Source organism: Amphibalanus amphitrite, unplaced genomic scaffold (genome assembly GCF_019059575.1).
Source record: "Amphibalanus amphitrite isolate SeventyFive unplaced genomic scaffold, NRLGWU_Aamphi_draft 000605F_arrow, whole genome shotgun sequence".
Taxonomy (NCBI): domain Eukaryota; kingdom Metazoa; phylum Arthropoda; class Thecostraca; order Balanomorpha; family Balanidae; genus Amphibalanus; species Amphibalanus amphitrite.
The window spans coordinates 365,033-387,156 of NW_024882099.1; the positions used below are offsets into that span (position 1 = coordinate 365,033).

General features: G+C 48.9%; 1 long non-coding RNA gene across 2 annotated transcripts; it reads right to left on the bottom strand.

Moving 5' to 3' along the window:
• Positions 1 to 404: 404 nt before the first annotated feature.
• On the bottom strand, positions 405 to 21,463 carry LOC122394685. 2 transcript variants are annotated; one of them, XR_006258911.1, is made up of 3 exons: positions 21,095 to 21,463; positions 1,819 to 2,653; positions 405 to 1,243 (listed from the first exon to the last, which is right to left on the bottom strand). It is a non-coding gene; the product is annotated as an uncharacterized LOC122394685 (long non-coding RNA). The 2 variants fall into 2 exon arrangements; XR_006258910.1 differs by lacking the exon at positions 21,095 to 21,463 and having other exon boundaries at positions 1,819 to 3,830.
• Between the last annotated feature and the right edge of the window lie 661 nt (positions 21,464 to 22,124).

Below are 22,124 nucleotides of genomic sequence, written 5' to 3' on the forward strand. Positions count from 1 at the left end.
ATGCAACTCCATGGAGTGTCCGGCCGCACTCTTCCGAGTGTGCCGAGATCAGAGGCGGACCATCCGCGGCACGTCCAGCTGCACTGCCCGGTCGCTGGGAGGGCGACACCTAGCGCCGCTCTGGCCGCTCGCTTCCGCGCACAACTAAGCTACCTGGCTACGCCTGTGGGGGGGGGGGGGGGGGAGGAGCAAAACCAACAACAGTCTGATGAGCCAATGGAGTCTGCGAGCCGCGCCAATCAGCGCCCTTCCGCGCGCAGACGGGAGCTAGAGCTATTCATCTCCTTTCCTGTTTTCGCTGGTCCGCCAGTCACCAGCACCGTTCCGTACTCTCGATCGTAGCCATTCAGCCGTGTTGTCCTATACAACAGTCAGCAGCCTCGGATCGCGCCAGTCGGCCGCCAGAGAATCTATATTATTTATTTGCCGTACAGCATTGCAAGCGTTACAGTGTTTGCAGCCGGGTGTAATCAGTAGTTGACACATTTATGTTTTGTATCACAAAATTTAAAAATTCATTGAAATATATTCACTTTAATTTGCATACAGCTTTTGATTCTTGACGCAGATTGTTAGCCCTTGCTACATCAAACAGCCAACATCCATATTTCTATTTCCAGAGCTGCAGTGCTGGACACCGAAAGTACATTATATTCTAATAATTCAATCCAAAGGCACATAGATTTCACGACAAACTTCTAGGTTCCAGAGCAAGTATTTTCTCGCCAGAAGCGCGCGATTTAATGCAGCTGGCGCGCTCACAATAACTAATATCGCGCTCGCCAAAACCTGCCGGTTACAGCCACTCACACCTTACTTCCAACCTCCGTCCCATTTATCATTTATTAGCATATCGAGACAGAATGAGACTACGACATAATCGTCAAATTACATAACACAAATTGCGGGACGTCATCGGAGAGCCCGTTAAAATACCAACCCCAATCTCGGCCAACACCGTTGGGACGGGGCGGGGGGGGGGGGGGGCGGGAAGGGCTTGAAGCTGGAAGACGTATCGGCGTATCCTTCATAGACACGGGTGTTTCGCAACGCTGGAGCGTCGAGCCGAATTCGTCTCAATCGCCGCACTAACACAGCAGCGCTGCGTAGCGCGCTGCAGTACGCTGCCGTGAAACAGGGCCCAGGAGTCGGATGGTCTCGGCGGCGGCGGCAGCGGTGACGGCGCTTGTCACCGTGGAGCCCTTGAACGACGCCGTCAGCTCGAGCACCGGCGACTAGTGACCTGTAACAGAGCGAGTCGCGTCTCGTCACGTCGTCACCTTTCAGTCGCGACGGCCGTTATATAAACAGTTACTGAGAACATCACGTACCAGCCACGGCGACCGTCACATTACAGTCACGGTGATCGTCACACAGCAGTCACGGCGACCGTCACAGGTCACGACGGTCATCAAATACCAGCCACGGCGAGTATGACTCATAGTCACAACGTCTTCTGTCGCACACTCAGTCATAATTACAGTACATTAGCCTGTGCATAAACATCTCATCCAAGAAGTCCAAGCCCGATTATTACCCGCGTGGGGCTGCGGTTTGGTGGCGTGCGGCGACCGGCCCGACGGTTCAACGCCGGTGCTTACAGCGGGTCGATCCTGACTAGTTCAACTGGCAGCTCACCGACACGGACTGGACACCTGTGTTAAAGCAGCAGAGACCTACGGAGAAGTGGGAGGAATTTCGCAGGATTTTCCTATCACAACTCGACACAGTGGCCCAGGCGTCCACAACTCGACACAGTGGTGACCAAGGCGCAGCTGCGCCCCCCCCCCCCCCCCCCCGGTTCACACAATTACTGACCTGGAGATAACGTGATGGTTTCTGGACAATGTGGCTTGATACTGGCCACCACACTCTACAACTTTCTGCCAGGTGACGTCCTTCAGCTGGATCGAACCGCTGTCTTCAGAACCGCCGACAGCAACGAGCCTGTTGAAAGATAACATGCTCAGAACTAAAAAACCACAAAGCATACAATGGAAACGACTAAGCTGGCCACAGGCACGGTACACAACGGCGGTCTTTTATGCTAAGAAAGTTCCATCGCCACAAAAGATTGCAAATGGCTATGTTATAAAAAAAAAACTCAGATATCACATATCTAGTCTGATAATGGATACCTGGCCGCACGTCATGTGGATGGCAGCATGGCTTGAGCTGTGTGCTTTGGCATTTCCATGGTGAGATTGGACCCCATGCATGGCGCTGGTGTTTCGTCTGCACGTGCATGTCTGCATCTACTGATCTGGGGTGGTCCAGTTTCCAAGATCTCTTGAGCGTGCTGGGCTACTAAGTTAATAGGTATATTACACTACGCATTCGCGATGGTCCACAGTGATAAAATTGTGGTAAATGGATTTTCTCCTCAGTCCTCTTCTTTTATTCCAACCCTTATTTCTCACTGCCGTTTGGCTGAGGCACCTTGAGGCTTGATGCAGAACGAGAATGCCCATGTCGTGTGGCACACCTTTGATGAGCGTCTGCCCCAGCCAGCATCTGTTAGCAGTGGCTAGGTGGCTGTGCATTAGCAGACCCCTCTGTCAAGCTGACTTGGCTCAGAAACTAGCAGGAGGTTGAGTGTGCATCCTACGATGGGTAGCTGCTCATCTATGTGGCTCTGTGACACAGGATCAGCCTGAGAGAGAAGAAAGCCAGTCAAGGCAGTAATGGGATGTTGTCAGACTGGCAAAATAGTAAGTACTATGCCACAAGTTAAAGATCAATTTAAAGTTTTGTTGGGTTGCCTTTCAAGTTTTGGCCCAAAAAGACTACAGAGTTGGAGGAATGATAGGAATTAGGGGGAGCTATTGGTATGGGCAAACACCCTGGTACAAGTCATTGGGGCTGAGCCCATCCAGTGAACAGGGCACCCTGTCCCTGACACTGCACCTGGCTCCGTGTATGCTCCTAGGGGAGCTTCCCACATGGGATGAAAGTGTCCGCCCATCCCAGTCCCCAGAACAGGGGGTTGAGGCATAGAGAAGGATTTCTGGTATTCATATAGCAGGCATCTCACATGCTGCCACCCATTTGTGAAGTCGCTAGACTCTCCAGTTCTTGAGACATTTACACAAAATTTGCTTTTAAATCTAATCAAATACCCACCTAGTCTAACAGAACAAAACATTATCTAACCTGACCTAACCTTACCTACTAAACTACAACCTACGGTTTATGGTAAAGCTGGCGTCACCGTCAGTTGGTAGGGTGTAGGGTATAGGTTAGTATGTTAATAGCCAATAGGTAAGGTTAGGTAAGGTTAGATTGTTTTTAAATTTCAGCTTCCTTTTATCTACACATTTACTGGCTAACGCTGAAGGTGACTCCAGCTTTATTGACACCCCGTCAAGTTCGTCACCAGGGTGGTGTTTCACCGGTGATAGCAGCACGCTGCTATTCTGCTGACGTCACACTTGTGGTTGTGTTGGAGCAATGTGAGTGGGGCTTGTTGATGTCTCCATGGAAACCTAATTTGACACATGAAATAGCAGCGTGCTGCTATCACTATCACCAGTGAAACACCACCCAGGCCAAACTCGCACCACGCTACACTAAATCTGCGCTGCACGAAGCCAAATCCGCAACGCACCAAACCCACACCAGCTGAACAGCCCCACAAGCCACAATGACAACATCTCGTCGAAATTGCCATGCTTCGTCAACTGGCCGTTGGGGTAGAGCATACTTGGTAGGATAATTACCACAACTACAAGACAAATCAATCAAAACATCAACTACCTTTGGCCTTGGCCTAGTTACCTTTTACCTATTTTGATTTGAATCTCAACTGAACCACAGAATTCAGAAAAGGATCTAAAATCATAGTTGCGGCACTCGGCGCTAGAGGCGCTACATGCGCGAGCGGTTGACCGCTCGCGAGGTCAGTTCTGTCCTGAGCCCTGTTCAAGTGTCTGCGGCCGCCGCGGCTCCCGCGGCCAAAAAGGCGGAGCTTAGCTGGCGGCCAATCAGGCGAGAGCAGCATTCTGGGTAATGCGTAGCTCTTCCTGCGGCTCCCGCGGTCGCTCGGGAGGCGTATTTACAAATTGCAACCGAGCTCCGCCGTAGGGTATTTTTTCCGCCGTAGTATATTTCAGTTGGGGTATTTTCTACCATACATCTGCCTGAGCTTGGGGTAATTACAATTTGTCGGCGACGTTAAAAAATGATGCACCTTTTTCCGCAGTATAGGTTATCGCATGTGCATATTTTTGCCTTTTTGGTTGCGCTTTCCCTCGCCCGTATAGGGGGAGGCGTTGAGCGGACCCCATCGGTTTTTCGTGAGTAACTCGCGTAAAAACCGTCCGATCGCGACGAAACTTTCAATACCCCCGATTTTATCAATTTTACTCCTACCCTGAAAATTTCATGACCCTGACCCAAATGACCTTTGACCTGTGACCTATTTCTTGAGACCATGTTTGGCCCGAATCGCGTTTCGGCGTATGTCGGCTCGCATTAGCCGCGCGTTTGCAGTCTTTACGTGGTTTCAAGCGTTGAAATATGTGATATGATGCTGGTCCCATGCATTATGGTGGGTGTCACATGAAGATCAGGTCAGCTCAATGACCTTTGATGACCTCGGTTCACTTTTTCGAGTTTAGCATGCCTCTAGGCTAGTTTTTGGAGCTGATTTCGAATTTAGCAACCATTTGAACATTAAAGGGGGTGTAACGAAATTATCCGGACATCTTTCTTCCCGCTGTAATTAAAAAGCAAAACATTGTGGTACTTTTTATTTTGACTGAGCATGTAGCCACATTTCATAAAAACACAGTGGCGAATGTTTTGGAGCATTTCAGCCAATGGATTATCCAGCACACTGGCTTTGATGCGGACCAACGCCGTCTAAACCTGTGCCTGCAGTTGGGCGGTGCTTGTGGTGGGCGTCTCTTCAGTCACCTGCTGAACAAGAGCCCACAGGTTTTCGATTGAATTGGGATCTCGACTTTTTCCAAGTCATAAGCGTTAGCCCAGAATGATTGAAGGTTCTATCGGCATCACTTTCCGTTCTTTAAGGGACTTTTAAGTAGCGCGCCGCCCAGCATGAAGACAGCGTGGCTTGAATCAGGCATCAGTGCGCGTTCAGAAACCGAGCCCTCCTATACCGTCTGGTTGAGCGCCTCCGACTATTCATTGGCCAGTATGTTTCTCCGGTAATACTTACGTTGATGGCGTATGTGACACTATGTCCTATTGGAGGATCGCTAGGCAGCTGAATATGCTCCAGTTCTGGATATTGTCCGGATGTTTGACGGCGGCGAAGGCCAGCAAGTTCGAGCGGCTGGCCGCCCATACATGGCCGATTTGACGGTTCAAAGGATAATACAGCTCGAACGGCTAACCATCCAACCAGACCACCTCACCCTTATCATTCTTCAACCAGTGGACGCGATCTGGCGTGAGGCGAAAGGTGGTGAACTGGTTGTTTTCCCGTCAGTTTCGTTGTCTTTTTCAGTTTGAAGGGCACTAGTCACTAGAACCAAGTTAAAGGGCGGGTAGCGGTAAACCATGATATGGGATCTCTTATTATCTGACTTGGTAAGAATTCGAGTCAATTTGCGGATTGATTGGTGCCGTTTCCTTGCCGCTATCTTGATGACTCTCCTCACCACTTGACAAAGGGCGGCTTTTGTGGTCGCGACCGGGCTGAGTCTGCCACCGAAGTCCCAGCTCATTACACCTCAGGCAAATGTGCAATTGGCTGCTGCTGATGTCCAGCTGCTGGCAGACCAGCTTCTGGCTCATGACGCCGTGGATGCCGCCATGCAATTTTACCACGAGGAGAGATTGTATCCCCTTCTCGCAACTGCCTTGGACGAAAACTACCATGTGAACCCGTCTGTGAATCGACTCCTACTCAGAGCAACAGTCACATGACAAGGTCAGGTCACTGCTCAGTTGAAACCGATACCAGAGGCACGTATTCATCCAATATTCCCACTCCTAACATCAGAAAGGATGAGAAAACTGTGCAAACAGATATGGCGAAAAAATAGATGTCCGGACTCAGGATAATTTCGTTACACCCTGTACTGAAGTAGTTTTAGTGCCTTCGTAACATGTTACGAAGCTGTCAGAGAAAAAATAGCCTTCTGCCCCTCCAACTTTTGTTTATTTGTAGAACTTCGTTGCTTAGCAAACAAAGATGTATAATTAAAAGATTTGATTCAGTGTTGCACATAATCTAACTTAACAACCGAGCATTGCAGGTTTGACAGCTTTTTGCCCCACCAGCAGTAGCACCACCTTCCCTGGAAAAGCTCCACCCTTGCCTATGGGGCAAAACATAAGGGACAAAAACACAAAACAAGACAGATAAAAAACAAAACAAAATGAACTCATTACCTAATGAAGTTCAGTCTGGAGCAAAAACATAGGTAATAGGTATCTATGTCAAATTAGAATGAAAGATTAAAATCAACCTGACCAGGTCTTACGGTCTGACCTGATCCTAACCGCCTTACTTCACCTAACTTAACCCAATTCAACCTAACCTACCACCACAACACCTGCAGAGGTACCTTCCTAGAAAATTGGAATATTACCATGATTGCTTGTCAAAATGTGTGTCATCATGCTCTTGTTTGACAAGTGATGTATAATAAATGTGACATTCAAAAATGGTCTCCTGACTGTTGAGTGATCAGAAAATTCAAATAATCAGGGTACAATGCTGTGCATCATAGTGCTCACTAATCATGTTGTTTTTGTGTAGGCCCTCTGAGCATTATTGTGTACACTGCCATGTGCACCTTAAGGAAAAAAAAGTGACTGGTGGTACATGAAAAGGGTTGTGCAACTGTGAAGTTCATGCCCTTGGTCTTGTTGGAGTCAAATGCCTATAGCTATAGCAGGATCAGTGAGAGTTGTAGACATTAGGGTGTGTCGACCACAAAGAATCAAGTGGAGACAGTTATATTTTATGGCCCAATAGCATGGCAAGACGATTGCTTCGAAGATTACCAGTCAAAAATGAGAAACTGAGTCCCGCGAGGCAAAATTGTTCGCCGGCTTGGTCCCTTTCTGGCGATACTAGCGCCCCCAGCTTATACAGTAGCGGCCGTTCCGAAAGCTTTAGTTACATAGGTGGCGCCATAGTCGACCAGGCATTAGGCAATGCAGTCGCACACGAACGATTCTGACAGGATGCTGATTTGCTTGTTGCTAGAAGCGATATAACAGTGTAAGACGCGTGTGGTGGAATAGGCACTACGAAAGTTTGTCAAATACGCACGTTGCACAGTCAGCTTAGCGGGTTATTTAACAGAATAAATCAAATGCAAGTTTGCGCAATATAATGCAGTTTGACAATAGCACAGTTGGATCATGGATGGTGGGATACGGTAAGCCTTGGCGCTGCAGCGTGTAGTCATGATGACGAGCTTATGTCAGCACATCTCGCTTGGAGTTGAATACGGGGATGATTTTGCGGTGTTTGAAGCTTGCCGTGATATGGCCGTGCCGCGCAGGGCGTATTTTAAGGGATTTTCACTGGGTCGGCAATCACAATTAGGGGCGGCATTTTGCACTCATAGGGGCGGCACTTGGCATCTGAGGGGGCGGCATACCTACTGATATTTAATGACCAAAAAAGACACGTTCGTCGGTTCTTTTATAACTCTTCCTAAGAAATGATTTCAGATTCAACCTAAACTCAGCGGTATTACGTTTATTTTTCCGGGATATAGTATTTCTCTCATCATAATGCGATAAATGAACTATAATTTGACCTAACAAAAAGTAATTTTAAAATTTTACCCGAGTTAAACATGTTACATACCAGTCGATTCGTATCGTCAAGCTTAAAATATTCACGGCGTTTTATGGCTCTATCAGTATCTAGAACAGTGGTCGGCAGGTCGCACGAGTGTGCCCACTTTATGGGCGCTGGACGGGGCCATTACCCCCACTTGTCATACCCCATTGCTTACACAGCAAGGGTCGCTGATATTCGGCCATATCCTTTGACGCCTCTATTTTTCTGCATATAGATAAAATGCAACACAATTAACTCTCTTTTTTATGGAGAGGGAGAGCGTGTGGAGTAAGGATTAAAGGAAAAGGGCCACCTTTAACATGGGGATTGAAACTGAGATAGCCATCTTGTAGCCCGTGTCCGAAAACCTATCTGTCTACCTCCTTACGGCCGATTTCGGCCTCCATTCGTAGATATCGGCAATTTTAAAAGAAAATACGCCAGGAATGCGTTCTTATCCAAGGAATGCGTTCTTATCCGACAATACAGCCACCCGCGGCGAGGCTTTGGTTTTTTACCAATCAGCTCCAACCAGCTCAGCTTTAACCAATCAGCTTATCTGACACAATCCGACGAGTCTGTCTTCTGAACGCTGATTGGCTTGAGTGTGACGTCATCGCTATGCCATCATACAGTAGGTGCCGTAGAGAGTATCAACATAGTACCAATATGTTAAATAGTTTTAAATACTTTTTCGCGAATTGTGCACTTCTGGCACCAGTTTTAAAAAGAAAATGAAAAATAATAATGTCAAAATGAAAAACAACGATATCTTCATATTTCACGAAGGTGGCCCTTTTCCTTTAACTCATACATTTTTTTTTATTAGTTACTCGCGTAATGAACAGCGTATTGCAACGATACGTTCATCCCTCCCCCCCCCAGGTTAATGAATGTTATACCTACCTACTCAAACATTTTCGTGACCCCAGTGACATTGTCATTGAGTTTTTGAACTTTGAATGACCTTCACTCGGTAACTTTCTCTCCGGCTCGGCCGGCGGACAAAACGCAAGCGAAGACAATGCGGGGAGTCCGGTGCTCTACCAACTGAGCCACGGAACAGGCAAATGCTCACCATAGATATACCGACTGAACGATCCCTTTATAACTTCAGCGATTGATAAGACAAACAGTATGTAACTGTATATATAACCCTCGCCGGCACAGGCCATTTTGAGTCCTTCGACGGCACAAGGTTGGTTGGTACGACCCCCCCTCGTTTGGCCCCTGATGGAGCTAGAGCTTCGTAGAAAAAAAAACGAGCGTGTTGCCCGTCACGAGAGGAAGCCAATGATACCCAATTTCAAGGTCCTAGGTCATCGGTTGACCTTCCAGGTCAGGTCAATGACCCAAAAATCGGGAATATCGGGACCTGTTTGAAAGTCGTAAATTGTGGCTGCTAAGGGGTTTTCCGTGGTGCTGATCACAAATATCGTGTTAGTTTTGATCACAGATGATGTCGTTAAGCGTTTAGACCAGGTCGGGTCAGGTCAGGTCAGGTCAGGTCAGGTCAGGTCAACCGGTAGGGGTCGTACCGGGTATTCGTAGTACCTGTCATCCGCCTCTGACAGCTTCGTAACATGTTACGAAGGCACCAAAACTACTTCGGAAATATTTAAATGGTTGCTAAATTCGAATTCAGCTCCAAAAACTAGCCTAGAAACATGTAAAACTCGAAAAAGTGAACCGAGGTCACCAAAGGTCAATGACCTGACCTGACCTTCATGTGACCTTGACACCCACCCTAATGCATGGGAGCAACATCAAATCACATGTTTGAACGTTTGAAACCACGAAAAGCTTGCAAACGCGCGGTTAATGCGAGCCGACATACGCCGAATCTTGATTTCGGCCAAACATGGTCACGGAAAAGAGGTCACAGGTGAAAGGTCATTGAAGTCAGGGTCATCAATTTGCAGGGTAGGTGTAAAATTGATCAATTCGAGGGTACTGAAAGTTTCGTTGCGATCGGCCGCTTTTTACGCGAGTTATTCGCGATAAACCTTAGGGGGGTTGCATCAACCGGCGAGGGTTAAATGTAAGTCTCGAAATTGCGATGTCTCTGACCAAATGTAAGGACAATTTTGCGACCCTTCCATTAGGTAAAAGGAAATGGGAGAAAATCAGGGCATGTGCCTCTTTTTATAGGTAGACAAATGTCAAAATTAACGAATTTAAACATCAGAAAACAATTAAAAATGACACACTTAATCGGAAAATTGCCACCCACGACCCCTCGTTATGTCCTTGAGGTCATGTCAGGTCATGGTAGGCCTCCAGCAGTTTTTCCAATAACTTCTGATAGAGACATGCGACATGCCTGAGCGATGAAAACACCTTACATAGATGATTTCAGTTTGACGATACAAATCGACTGATATGCAACATGACCTTTACCAGCCAGGTCATGACCTGGACCTGAGCTCAAATTTCCCAAATGACGTTTGAATGTCAAATTATAGTTCATTCGACGCATCTCGACGAGAGGAGCACAGTACTGAAAAAAAACAATGTCATAACTTTCGTGAGTCAATAATTATTACAGTAAAAGGTTCTTCATTAAAACAGCTCAGTAGAGGGGCGCAGGGGGTCCACTGTCCCCTCCAACCCTCCCCGGCCCGGCACGGGTTAAACAAGTTGTGCTCTGTAGGTTAAGCCGTTGATGTTAGGTCAAGTCTGAAGACTTCATAGGAACGTTGAAGAGCTATCGAATGCGCTTTTTCGCGGTGCTGTAGTTCTATTCTTCCCCGAGTTATGCGCCAGTTTGTCAATAAATGTTGAAACAGACAACATTTCACCCACATTTCACCTTTGATGACCTCTGGTCACCTGATATTTGACATTTGACTTGCCCTAACCAAAGCACGGTTAACCAACTAACCCAAGCAGTTTTTGACACTCTTTCGAATACCGCTTACCGCGTGTCGCTACGTGGCCTAAGTAGCCAAGTTATAGGGGTCGGGAGGGGGGTTTAAACAAACTCAGCCCGGCGCCGGTTAAGGGAAGGCACTATCATTTTGGGGGCGCTGCAGATATGCTAAGGGACGACAGCATCATTTTGTTTTTTTGAGGCGCGCCACCAATTTTTTTTTAGGGCCACCGACACTGTGAGGAGCGCAATTATGTCTTTGAGCGTTGCGGGGTGGCACCATTACATTGAAGGGCGCCATGTGAGCAGTGATGTGGGGCAAAATGACAATGAGGAGCGCCTCCGATACTTAAAAAGAAGAAAGAGACGCCAACATTACTCGGGGGGGGGGGGGCAACATCACTTTTATTTTGAGGACGCCACCCACATTGTAAGGGGCGGCACTGTAACTTTAAGGACCGCCATGGATACTTTAAGGGGCGGCTCCATCATATGGAGGGGTGCTACAGATCGTTAATGGGCGGCAATAGGTATGATATTTAGGGACTCCGATACTTCGAAGGGCGCCACCGTTTGTTTGAGGGTGACATCATCACTTTGAGGGCCACCACCCATACTGTTCGGGGCGCCACCGACACTATAAGGGGCGCCACCGACACTGCCAGGAGCACTTTGACCGGCGTTACTATCACATATGGGCGCCGTGAGCACATTGGGGGGGGGGGGGGGCGGCACCATGACGTGGAGGGGCGTTACGGAAGGTTTGAGGGGCGGCAACATGACATTGAGGAGCGCCTCCGACACTTCGAGGGACACCAGCATTTCTTTGAGAGGCGGCACCTTGACTTTTGAGGAGACACCACCGACACTGTAAGGGGCGGCACCATCACTTTGAGGGGCGCCACGGATGGTTTGAGAAGCGGCACCATTATGTATATGGAGGGGCGCTACAGAAAGTTAGAGGGCGGCAACATTGTATTGATGAGTTCCTCCAAAACTTTGAAGGGCGCCACTGACACTGTAAGGGGCGGCACCAGCACTTTTAGGGGCGGCAGCATCATTTTGAGGGGTGCCACCGACTCGTTGACAGGAGACACCATCACATTTAGGGGCGCCACTGGCACTTTGAGGGAGGCACCATCACATTGAGGGGCGCCACCGATACTGAAAGGGGCGGCATCATCTTCTTGAGGGGCGGCATTATCTGCTTGAGGGGCAGCTCCATCACAATGAGGGGCTATGTGGATACCTAGAGGGGCGGCACCATTATATTGGTGGGTTCCTCTGACACTTCGAAGGGCGTCACTGACACTATAAGGGGCGGCACTAACACTTTAAGGGGCGGCAGCATCATTTTGAGGGGCGCCACCAACTCGTTGGCGGGCAGCACCATCACATTCAGGGGCGGCATCATCTGCTTGAGGGCGGCTCCATCACAATGAGGGGCTATGTGGATATCTAGAGGGGCGGCACCATTATATTAGTGGGTTCCTCCGACACTTCGAAGGGCGTCACTGACACTATAAGGGGCGGCGCCAACACTTTAAGGGGCGGCAGCATCATTTTGAGGGGCGCCATCGACTCGCTGGCGGGCAGCACCATCACATTCAGGGGCGCCACCGGCCCTTTGAGGGCGGCACCATCACATTGAGGGGCGCCACCGATACTGAAAGGGGCGGCATCATCTTCTTGAGGGGCGGTATCATCACATTGAGGGGCTCCACAGATGCTTAGAAGGGCGGCACCATTACATTGAGTGGGACTACTAACAGATTTAGGGGCGGCACTGTCACATTGAGTTGTGGGATCATCACTTTCTATAGACGGCTGCTTCACTTTAAGAGGCGGCATTATCATTTCGGAGGGCAGCAGCCTCACTATGAATGACGGCACCTAGCCTGCATGTGCGTGCTGCATCCTAGAGGGGGCGGCAACTGGGTCGGCAAACGGCTGTCACTGGGTCGGCATTCTCCGTGACTGGGTCGGCAATTGCCGACCCAGTTAACATGTTAAAATACGCCCTGGTGCCGCGCCTCATCGCCCACAACCCGTGAGCTGGCCAGTAACGTAGCGAAGGGGGCCCCTATGGCCTAATGGTCCCTAGGGACCCTCCTTGGGCCTTCCATGGGCCCCTGTCCCCGAAGCTGACGGCAGGACCCTTCGAAGTTTCAAAAGTTCCGGGTTGGGCTGTTTCAAATCGGGACCCCACATGTACCTAGGTATGGGGGCTTTACCTACGTATACCCTACCCAATTTTTTTTTTAGGGCGGACTTCACCCACTTTATTTTTGATCGGCCTCTTTTCAATTTTTATTTTATATTTATTTCTTATAGTTTGGTTGAAGTCCTTCAAACTCTTCAGAGCTAGTGAAGAGGCCCAGTGGTGACTGCCCACTACTGAAAGCCCACCCCATTTATCAGGACACTCACACATCCATTACATTCATAACATTCATACACGTTTGGGGAAAGTGTCCAAGTCCACTGGGGCAGGTTAGTTCAAGGGGAATTCACAGTCATAGCCAAGTCATCATCAAACTCAGGTCAGATTCAGTTCAGCGTATGTCAGCAGCAAGGTAGCCCGGGCTCCCAGAGCACCCAACGAAGCGAGGCTTGTTGTCGGGCGCTCCAAGCTGCCCTATGAGGTGAGCTCATGACATGATGGGGTTCTCTGACTAACATCTGAAGGGTCCTCTGTTAGTGTAAAAGAAGTAAGAACCGTTATTTGCGCGAGGGGCCCTTTTTGGACCGAGAGGGCCTTCCGTCAGCCTGAGGGGCTCTTTGTTCGTCCAAGGGGTCTTACATCAATCGGGGGGGGGGGCGTTTCCCCACCTGGGGAGGTCCTCTATCGACTTGAGGGCCTCTGTCAGTCTCAGGGTCTCTCTCCCGACCTGGGACCCAACACAAAATGTTGTTTTAGATTGGGTTTTCGGCATCGGAGATCAGCTGTACCGCACTTATGCCATAAGACACGCAAAACGGCACCCTTTTTCCACATATATCCCTCACATAGAACGAATATTGTATCCAATATTTGTTTATTGCGTGCTTCTGCTAACGCAATAAATTCGTTTAGAAGAAGGTAATTAAAATAGAAAGTAGGATATTTACCAGTTGCATTAACCCTCGCCGGTACAGGGGATTGATGCAACCCCCTAAGGTTTTTCGCAAATAACTCGCGTAAAAAGCTGCCGATTGCAACGAAACTTTCAGTACCCTCGCATTAATCAATTTTACACTTACCCTGAAAATGTCATGACCCTGACCCAAATGACCTTTGACCTGTAACCTCTTTTCCGAGACCATGTTTGGCCGGAATCGCGATTCGGCGTATGTCGGCTCGCATTAGCCGCGCGTTTGCAAGCTTTTCGTGGTTTCAAACGTTCAAACATGTGATTTGATGTTGCTCCCATACATTAGGGTGGGTGTCAAGGTCACCTGAAGGGCAGGTCAGGTCATTGACCTTTGGTGACCTCGGGTGACCTCGGTTCACTTTTTCGAGTTTTACATGATTCTAGGCTAGTTTTTGGAGCTGAATTGGAATTTAGCAACCATTTGAACATTTACGAAGTAGTTTTGGTGCCTTCGTAACATGTTACGAAGCTGTCAGAGGCGGTTGACACGTATTACGAATACCCGTCACAACCCCTACCGGTTGACCTGACCTGACCTGACCCGACCTGGTCTAAATGCTTAAATACATCATCTCTGATCAAAACTAACACGATATTCGTGATCAGCACCCCGGAAAACCACATAGAAGCCAAACTTTACGACTTTCTAACAGGTCCCGATTTTTCCGGTTTTCGGGTCTTTGACCTGACCTGGAAGGTCACCCGATGACCTAGGACCTAAAAATTGGGTATCATCGGCTTCCTCTCGTGACGGGCAACACGTTCGTTTTTTCCGCAAAGGTCTAGCTCGATCAGGGGCCAAACGCGAGGGCGTCAACTATCAGTCACATCAAAAATACGGTTGTCCTAGGTGGCGCCACCAACAAAAACCATCATTACAGATGTCGCTGGGGTAGATTAGGTCGGTTCGGGCCCATCCGCCAAAAATCGTTCGCGGCACTCAATTAACGCATGCTAAGTGTTCTGGTGCTAATAAATCAATTTCATAATACCATAGGCCATAAAAAATCGCTGTCTCCTCAAGATCAAAGAGAAAAACCCTTAGTATGACACACCCTAGTAGACATGCTACATGCACTGTGAATTGAAGATATTGGCACAAAATTCATCCATAATTACTATGCTTAACACCTAATGTAAGAAGCAACATAAATGCCCAGATGATACAGCTCTCTGGTCAACATCACACAAATTTATTGACATACTTTGCAGGTACATATTTACAATCATAGCAAATACTTTCAATTTGATTCAATAACTAGGTGCTAGTAAGCCTGCATTATTGTAGGTACAACAATGAACATATATTTAATCATAAAACACTTTCTCGTGGCATTCATCACATACCTTTTTACCGAACAAGTACCTATCTACCATGCAATGATTCTAAATTTTGTCCGCAATCCACCTATATCTCAACTGACACATTGAAATTGAAATACCCTAACAAAACCTAGAACTGTACAAAAGAAGAATGCAATGCTACAAGAACTATGAAGTTCTGAAGTTATTCTCACATGCTGGAATGTTGAAACTCTACTTTTGTCGTCCATTTCTCCACGTTTGATTGAGCCATCATATAGAACTGTTTTCGCTCTTCAGTCATAAGCTTTTGCACAAATCTTGAATTTTTACACATCATCTTGAACCATGCTCCAGTCTTTCCAACAAGGTACTATGGAACATCAAAGCAATTTTGATTTGTTACAACAGCTTCAGATCATGATAGGCTTGAAGTTTGTTACACCATTTGCCAGACAAAGCTCTACAAAATGTGTATCAATTCCCAAACTAAGCAATTGATTATATCAGTATTTGCAGTTTCCACACAATGTTTCATAATATTATTCAATTTTTATAACAAGAAACCCAAATAATCCACAAATTGTTATTGAAACACTCCCACTTCAAGAGTTCACGGCAATAACAATACAAGTTCAGAAGCAAATAAACATTGCGCCAGATTTCGTATGAAACGCGCCATCATCCTGAAGTTTCTACCACACACGGTAGTTCAACCGCAGCCGTAGTGCGAAAACCCCTGCCCACCTTACCCCACGGCGGAGCTCGGTTGCAATTTGTAAATACGCGCTCGGGAGCGACCGCAGTGCTGCCAGATTTGGAGGATTTCCGCAAATCTGGAGGATTTTGAACTCTATTTGCGGACAAATTTCGCTTTTGGAGGATTTTTGATTCTGGAGGAAAATCTGGAGGATTTGTCGCCCGATTATTATATTCAATTTCATGGAAAAATATAACACATTCAAGACTAAAAAGGCATTTTCCTGCCCAGCGTCACCCTACCCGTTAGGATATATCACGTCCTTTATCACCGTGAGACTGCAGAATGTCTCAGTCTGTAGCTATATTTACGAGGGTACCAAACTACTGGCGGATCTAAGGGGGACATTTGGGGCAAATGCCCCCGGCCCCCCTGCAGCGCCTGAAATCGACGAAAATTTTCGTTTTTTTAAGATAAAACGAAAACTCAACAACTTTTATAAGAAAAGTATCTTTTAAACTGCACAGCAGTGCGAAAAGATTCGAAATCCGATGGGTTTTTAGTATTTGGTGAAACTTTTTTGGGGGTATAGCCCCCCGCAGCGTCCAAGACCGCCTTTCTATATCTACCAATAGGATTTGGAGGAATCTGGAGGATTTTTGTAACTGATATAGAGGATTACAGCCTTCCCCATCTGGCAGCACTGAGCGACCGCAGGGAAACTTCGACATAAACTGCGCGCGTGAGACAAAACATTGCGGATTTCGCTCTTTGTCTCGGTTGATTTGATATGTTGTTAAGGAATAATTGCTTCAAAAAAGTACTAATTGAAGTGATAAAGCCATTATATAGCCATCACACACACAATTTTGATCAGCATCTCCTTCCAAAATAACTGTGCCATTCTCGTCGCCGGCCGCAGCGGCCGCAGCCGCGAGGGTGTTCAACCTACCCGAAATTAGGCTCCGCCTCCCGGCCGCGGGAGCCGCGGCGGCCGCAGAGCACTTGAACAGGGCCTTCCGACCGGTGCGCGTGCGCCGGTGCGCTGTGCTGTGCGTGTGTTTGGGTGTGGTCGCCGTCATTTTAGGCGACCACGTCATTTCCGCATGCCAATGGCGGAAAAGACCTTGGATAGCCTGGCAGACAGTGTATCGGAGCTGTCATCCAGGTTCCAGCGTCTGGAGGCGCTTGTTGAGAGTTTGGTTGCAAACACGCCCGCCGTCGGGCAGCAGTGCGCCGCAACAGCCGGCGAGAACATTGACAGCGCCGGTCGTCGGCACGTCACCGTGGACGAGCAGCGTCAGTCGACACAGAGTGCCGTCCAAGGCTCATACTGTGAGCTGCAGAGCGAGTTCCGCGCCATCAAGGAGAGTGTCGCGAAAATCAAGCTGCCGCCTGATTTGACTGTCGGGGACAGCCGAGCCGGAGTCAGCAGGCCTGATCTCCCAAAATTCAATTTGCTACAGAAATCTGCCAGATTTCAGGAAACAGTCCTGAAGCTGCTGTCCACCTACGAGACGTCGGACCCAGCAATAGCCGACATCACCACGGTGACTGTGGCTCACCTGCGATTCCTTCAAGAGGAATATACTCACCTGCTCGTCAGCAGTCAATTCGACGAAGGTACCTCCAAGCTGTTCTCCACACTGCAGCAGAACCCCGCCGCCTTCCCGCCGAATGCTTTGGAGAACCTGCACCGAGCCGTTTCGATAGCCGGTGCACGCCCGGCCCGTCAGGTCAGTTGGCCTGCGTCCTCCCGCGGCCGCTGGTTCCCCTCCCCGCCCGGTGCCGGGCGCGGGGGACGCGGTTTCCGCTCCGGGCAGTTTAGCCGGCCGAGATTCGGCACGCCACCAGCTGACGCGGCGCTCGCGCGCGGCCGACCCGACCTCCCCGGGTCACGTGATGTCGCTGGAGGACAGCGCTGGGGCGGTGAGAGAGACGTGCCGGAGTGACGTTCGTGGCCTGGGCACGTACGAGTAAGTATGCCGCTGTGTCCGGCTGCTTGGGAGCGCATTGGCGCTTCCGATGTTGTTATCGATTGGGTTACGAACGGCATCAAAATGACTTTTTCTCGTGAACCTGAGCAGCGTGTGTTCAATAACAATACGTTTAATGATGCGGAGAACAATTTTCTACGTGCCGAAATTAACAAACTTGTTGCCAATGGTGTTGTGTCGCGTGTCCATGAAATGCCGCATTGTGTCTCACCCCTCAAAGTCGTACCAAAGAAGAATGGCAAATTTCGATTGATCTGTGACCTGCGTTATGTTAACGAGTTTTGCAATGTACCACGTTTTACATCAGAGGATGTCTCGGTTCTTCCGCAAATTATGGGAACAAACGAACGTGCGGTCACGCTTGACCTACGGGATGGATTTTATCATTTCCCCATTCACCCAGATTACCGCACCTATCTGGGCTTTCAATTCGGGAGATGCTGGTATGTTTGGAACAAACTTCCCTTTGGTTGGTCTGGTTCTCCGTACCATTTTCACAAATGCATTCGTGCCGTCATCGAGTTCTTGAGGGGAACCCATCAGCTGGCAGTCATGGCGTATGTCGATGATTTTCTTTTGACCGCTTCTCAGTCTGACATTGTGGCGCACATGCAGGTGCTTCTCAGCACTCTCTCAGAGCTGGGACTGGCAGTAAATCACGAAAAATCGTGTCTCGACCCCTCTGACTGCGTCACTTACCTTGGTTTTGATGTTCACTGCGCTACGCCGGAACGGCCACCTCACATCACAGTGCCAAAGTCAAAAGTTTCGAAACTGAAACAGGATTTGTCGCGTGCGCTCAAACGTCAGCGCATTTCAGCTCGTCTCTTGGCACGGTTTGCTGGCCGCTGCATTAGTATGCTTGCTGCTGTCTTTCCGTGTAAACTGAAGCTTAGAAACGTTTACAGGCTGCTCAACTCGAGACGCTCTTGGGAGGACTCTCTCGAGTGGTCAGCGGAGGCTGTAGAAGACTTCAATTGGTGGATCCATTCACTCGACGGCTGGAACGGCCGTCTGCTACTGCCGCCGGCGCAGTTCGACTTGCAGCTGATGACGGACGCTTCAGAGTCCGGCTGGGGCGCTGTACTCAGCCGACCAGTCTATCGGACCGCCTCGGGCTTCTGGTGTCCAACGGTGAGCCGAGAGTCATCAAACTATCGTGAACTGTTCGCCGTTTATTTAGCTCTTTTGTCCTTTCAGTCGTCACTTATTGGTAAGAAAGTACAGATCTTATCCGACAACGTTACAACCGTTGCGTTAATCAACAAATTTGGTTCCGCAGACTGTCGTTTGGATCGCATTTCTCAGGCTATCTGGTCCTTTGCCTTTCAGCACAATATGATGCTCGCAGCACATCATATCAGCGGTGTGACGAACGTCGGCGCCGACTCTTTGTCCAGGCTGCCGCTCCGCCACGAGTGGCACTTACACCCCGCGGTGTTCCGGCAGTTGGACTACATGTTCGGTCCACATTCGATCGACCGGTTCGCGTCTTTCACGACAGCGCTCCTACCGATTTACAACAGTCGGTTCGACGACCCGGAGACGGCTGGGGTGGATGCCTTGGGACAGGCGGACTGGGGACAGCACCTCAATTTCGTGAATCCGCCATTCAGGCTCATCCCACGCGTGTTGGACGTTGTCGAGGGGCAGCGGGCGGAGGCGACCTTGATCGCCCCGCTGTGGCCCGGACAGCCCTGGATGTCCCGACTGAGGCGGCTGAGTGTAGCCCCGCCCCTCCGGCTGCCGCCGGTGACGCGTACCTGCGTGCCGGTGCTGCCGCTTCAGACTATCGAGCCGCACCGGAACACGGCCTGGACGCTGTGTGCCTGGAGGATATCTGGCGCACTCAGCTAGCTGTACGAGGCTGGCCACCGGCCGCCGTTGCTCAGATGTCCCTCTGTCTGGCTGATTCGACACGAGCGAATTACGATCGCTATATTCGCGAGTTTTCACTTTTCTGTAGGACACGCAATATACCGTTCCCTCCCCCAAGTTCTGCGATTCTGGCGGATTTTTTGGTGCGCAAGTGTAGTGTCTCTGACCGACCGCGGTCCATGTTGCGGTGTTTGATGGCAGCCTTGTCATCTGTGTATGAGGCTTGTGATCAGACGAACCTCACCGCTGATCCGTTCATTTTGCGATTGTCGCGCGCTATTGTGAAAAGTGGCACCCGCGCGCCCATGGAACGCTCATGTGTGATGGATGTGTCGGCATTCGTGCGCCTGTTTCACTCGTGGCCTGACAACGGAGCGTTATCCGTCAAGCAGCTGCGGCTGAAGGCGATTACGTTGTTGGCTATCGCGCTCATGCTTCGGCCGTCTGATATCGCCCCTCAAGCTCGTGGTTACGATGCCACGTCTGGATTGACTTCCCGTTTTGTTATGTCTCCAAATCAGGTCACGTTTTGCTCGAATGGGTCTGTGCAGGTATCATTTTTTGGCATTAAGAATGATCATCATAGGACGGGATGTGTGGTGACGCTACCGCCTAGTGCAGATGTGAAGTCAGATCCGGTCGATGCTCTGCGGTCATATATTGCGCGAACAGACCAGTGGCGGTGCCCGGTCACGAGACCACTGTTTTTGGGACTTACCCGCCCTTACGCTGCCATATCCGCGAGCTGTGTTGCAAATGTTCTGTCCGAGGCGATAGAGGCTGCCGAGTCCTTTGGTCTGCCGCCCGGGCACCGGCCGAAGGACTTCCGCCCTACGGGGGCAACAGAAGCGGTCAAGCGGGGTGTCGACGTCGACACTGTACAACAGCTGGGACGATGGAAGACTAGATCTGTGTTTCTTGAACATTACGTTCACAGTGAGGTACCAGACTCTTTTACCAGTGATCTGCTGCAGTGATATGGATGCATACATGCATTGTCGGGCACTATCCGTAGTTGTGCTGTGTGTTTCTCGCCATGGGATTGCATCTGATTTGTTTTTGTAAAAACAATATAGGGCCGCCTCTGGCCGAGTGCCAGCAACGTTGGTTTCTTGAAATCATAGTTGCGGCACTCGGCGCTAGAGGCGCTACATGCGCGAGCGGTTGACCGCTCGCGAGGTCAGTTCTGTCCCGCTTTTTTTTCGTTTGTCTGTACTTTATTTGTGTTAAAGCGTGGTGCCGGTCGCGCGTCGGTGGAGCTGTGGGTTTCGGAACATTGCATTGCATCTGATTTGTTTTTGTAAAAACAATATAGGGCCGCCTCTGGCCGAGTGCCAGCAACGTTGGTTTCTTGAAACACAAAATCACCCAGCCTGACAGGCAAAATCTCAGGGAAAAAAATAAGTTTTAAAAAGAAGGTACCAAACCAACACCTACCTTCCATTATTTATAGTCACAGTGCCTTCCATCTTTACCTAACAAAATCAAATCAAATAACAGACCCCAATATAGTTCAGTGTAACAGACAAAACAAATAACATAACCGATGACAAAATACAAATTAAAACAAAGGTGTTCTCCATCAGCAAACGAAATGCCGTTCAACCAATCAAATGCAAAGACATGCGTCTGCTAGCGACAGAGGTATATTAGCAGCATTTACAGTACAGTGGACAAAGCACAACTGAGGGTGGTCTGCGGTTTTCAATACCGAAATTCGTAAATTTCCCAAGTTCATCTTGTTTTATGACTCATGTCAAAAGATAGAGAATTCTTTTATGTTAATTATTAAGCTTGAACTAGACACCGACATTGTCTTGTTTTTTAGTAATATTCCATTAATTGTCATAGTGTTACCTTCAGCAGAATGGAAGATAATTCATTCTAGACCAAAAAATACACCTTACATCTTCGAAACTGCAATGAGATATGCGGACTTTTAAAGAAAATTGAATTTTCATTTTGATATAGACGTTTTAAGAGCATATGCCTAACAAGTTGCCTAACAAGGTTTGTCCGATATCGGCGCCTTGTCACAGCTGTTCAGGAAAGTTGACAGTCTGGATAAAACTCTCAAGACCCACATCACTGATATGTCTAACCAGATACAGGCACTCAACAGCAACACCCATTCTCAAATCAGAGAGTCTCCCCACACAGAAAGGGAAGGTACTGGGCACACATATGCAGAAGCGCTGACAGGAATTTCTAGAATTTCTAGGGTTCCAAGGCAGGGTCCTGCAGCCCACACACTGACCCAGGAAATGTCAACAAGCCACCAACCCCAGTCGAACCAACAGCACCACCACACCCAGGAGTACAGGATGATGGTTCGAGAGGAGCTGTTAGAGCTGGATGAACGGAAGAAGAGGAGGTCGTCTCTTGTGATCAGGGGACTAAGGGCAGCATCAACTGCAGAAGCTACTGCAAAATTTGCGGAGGTCACTGAATCTCTCATTGGGGAGAA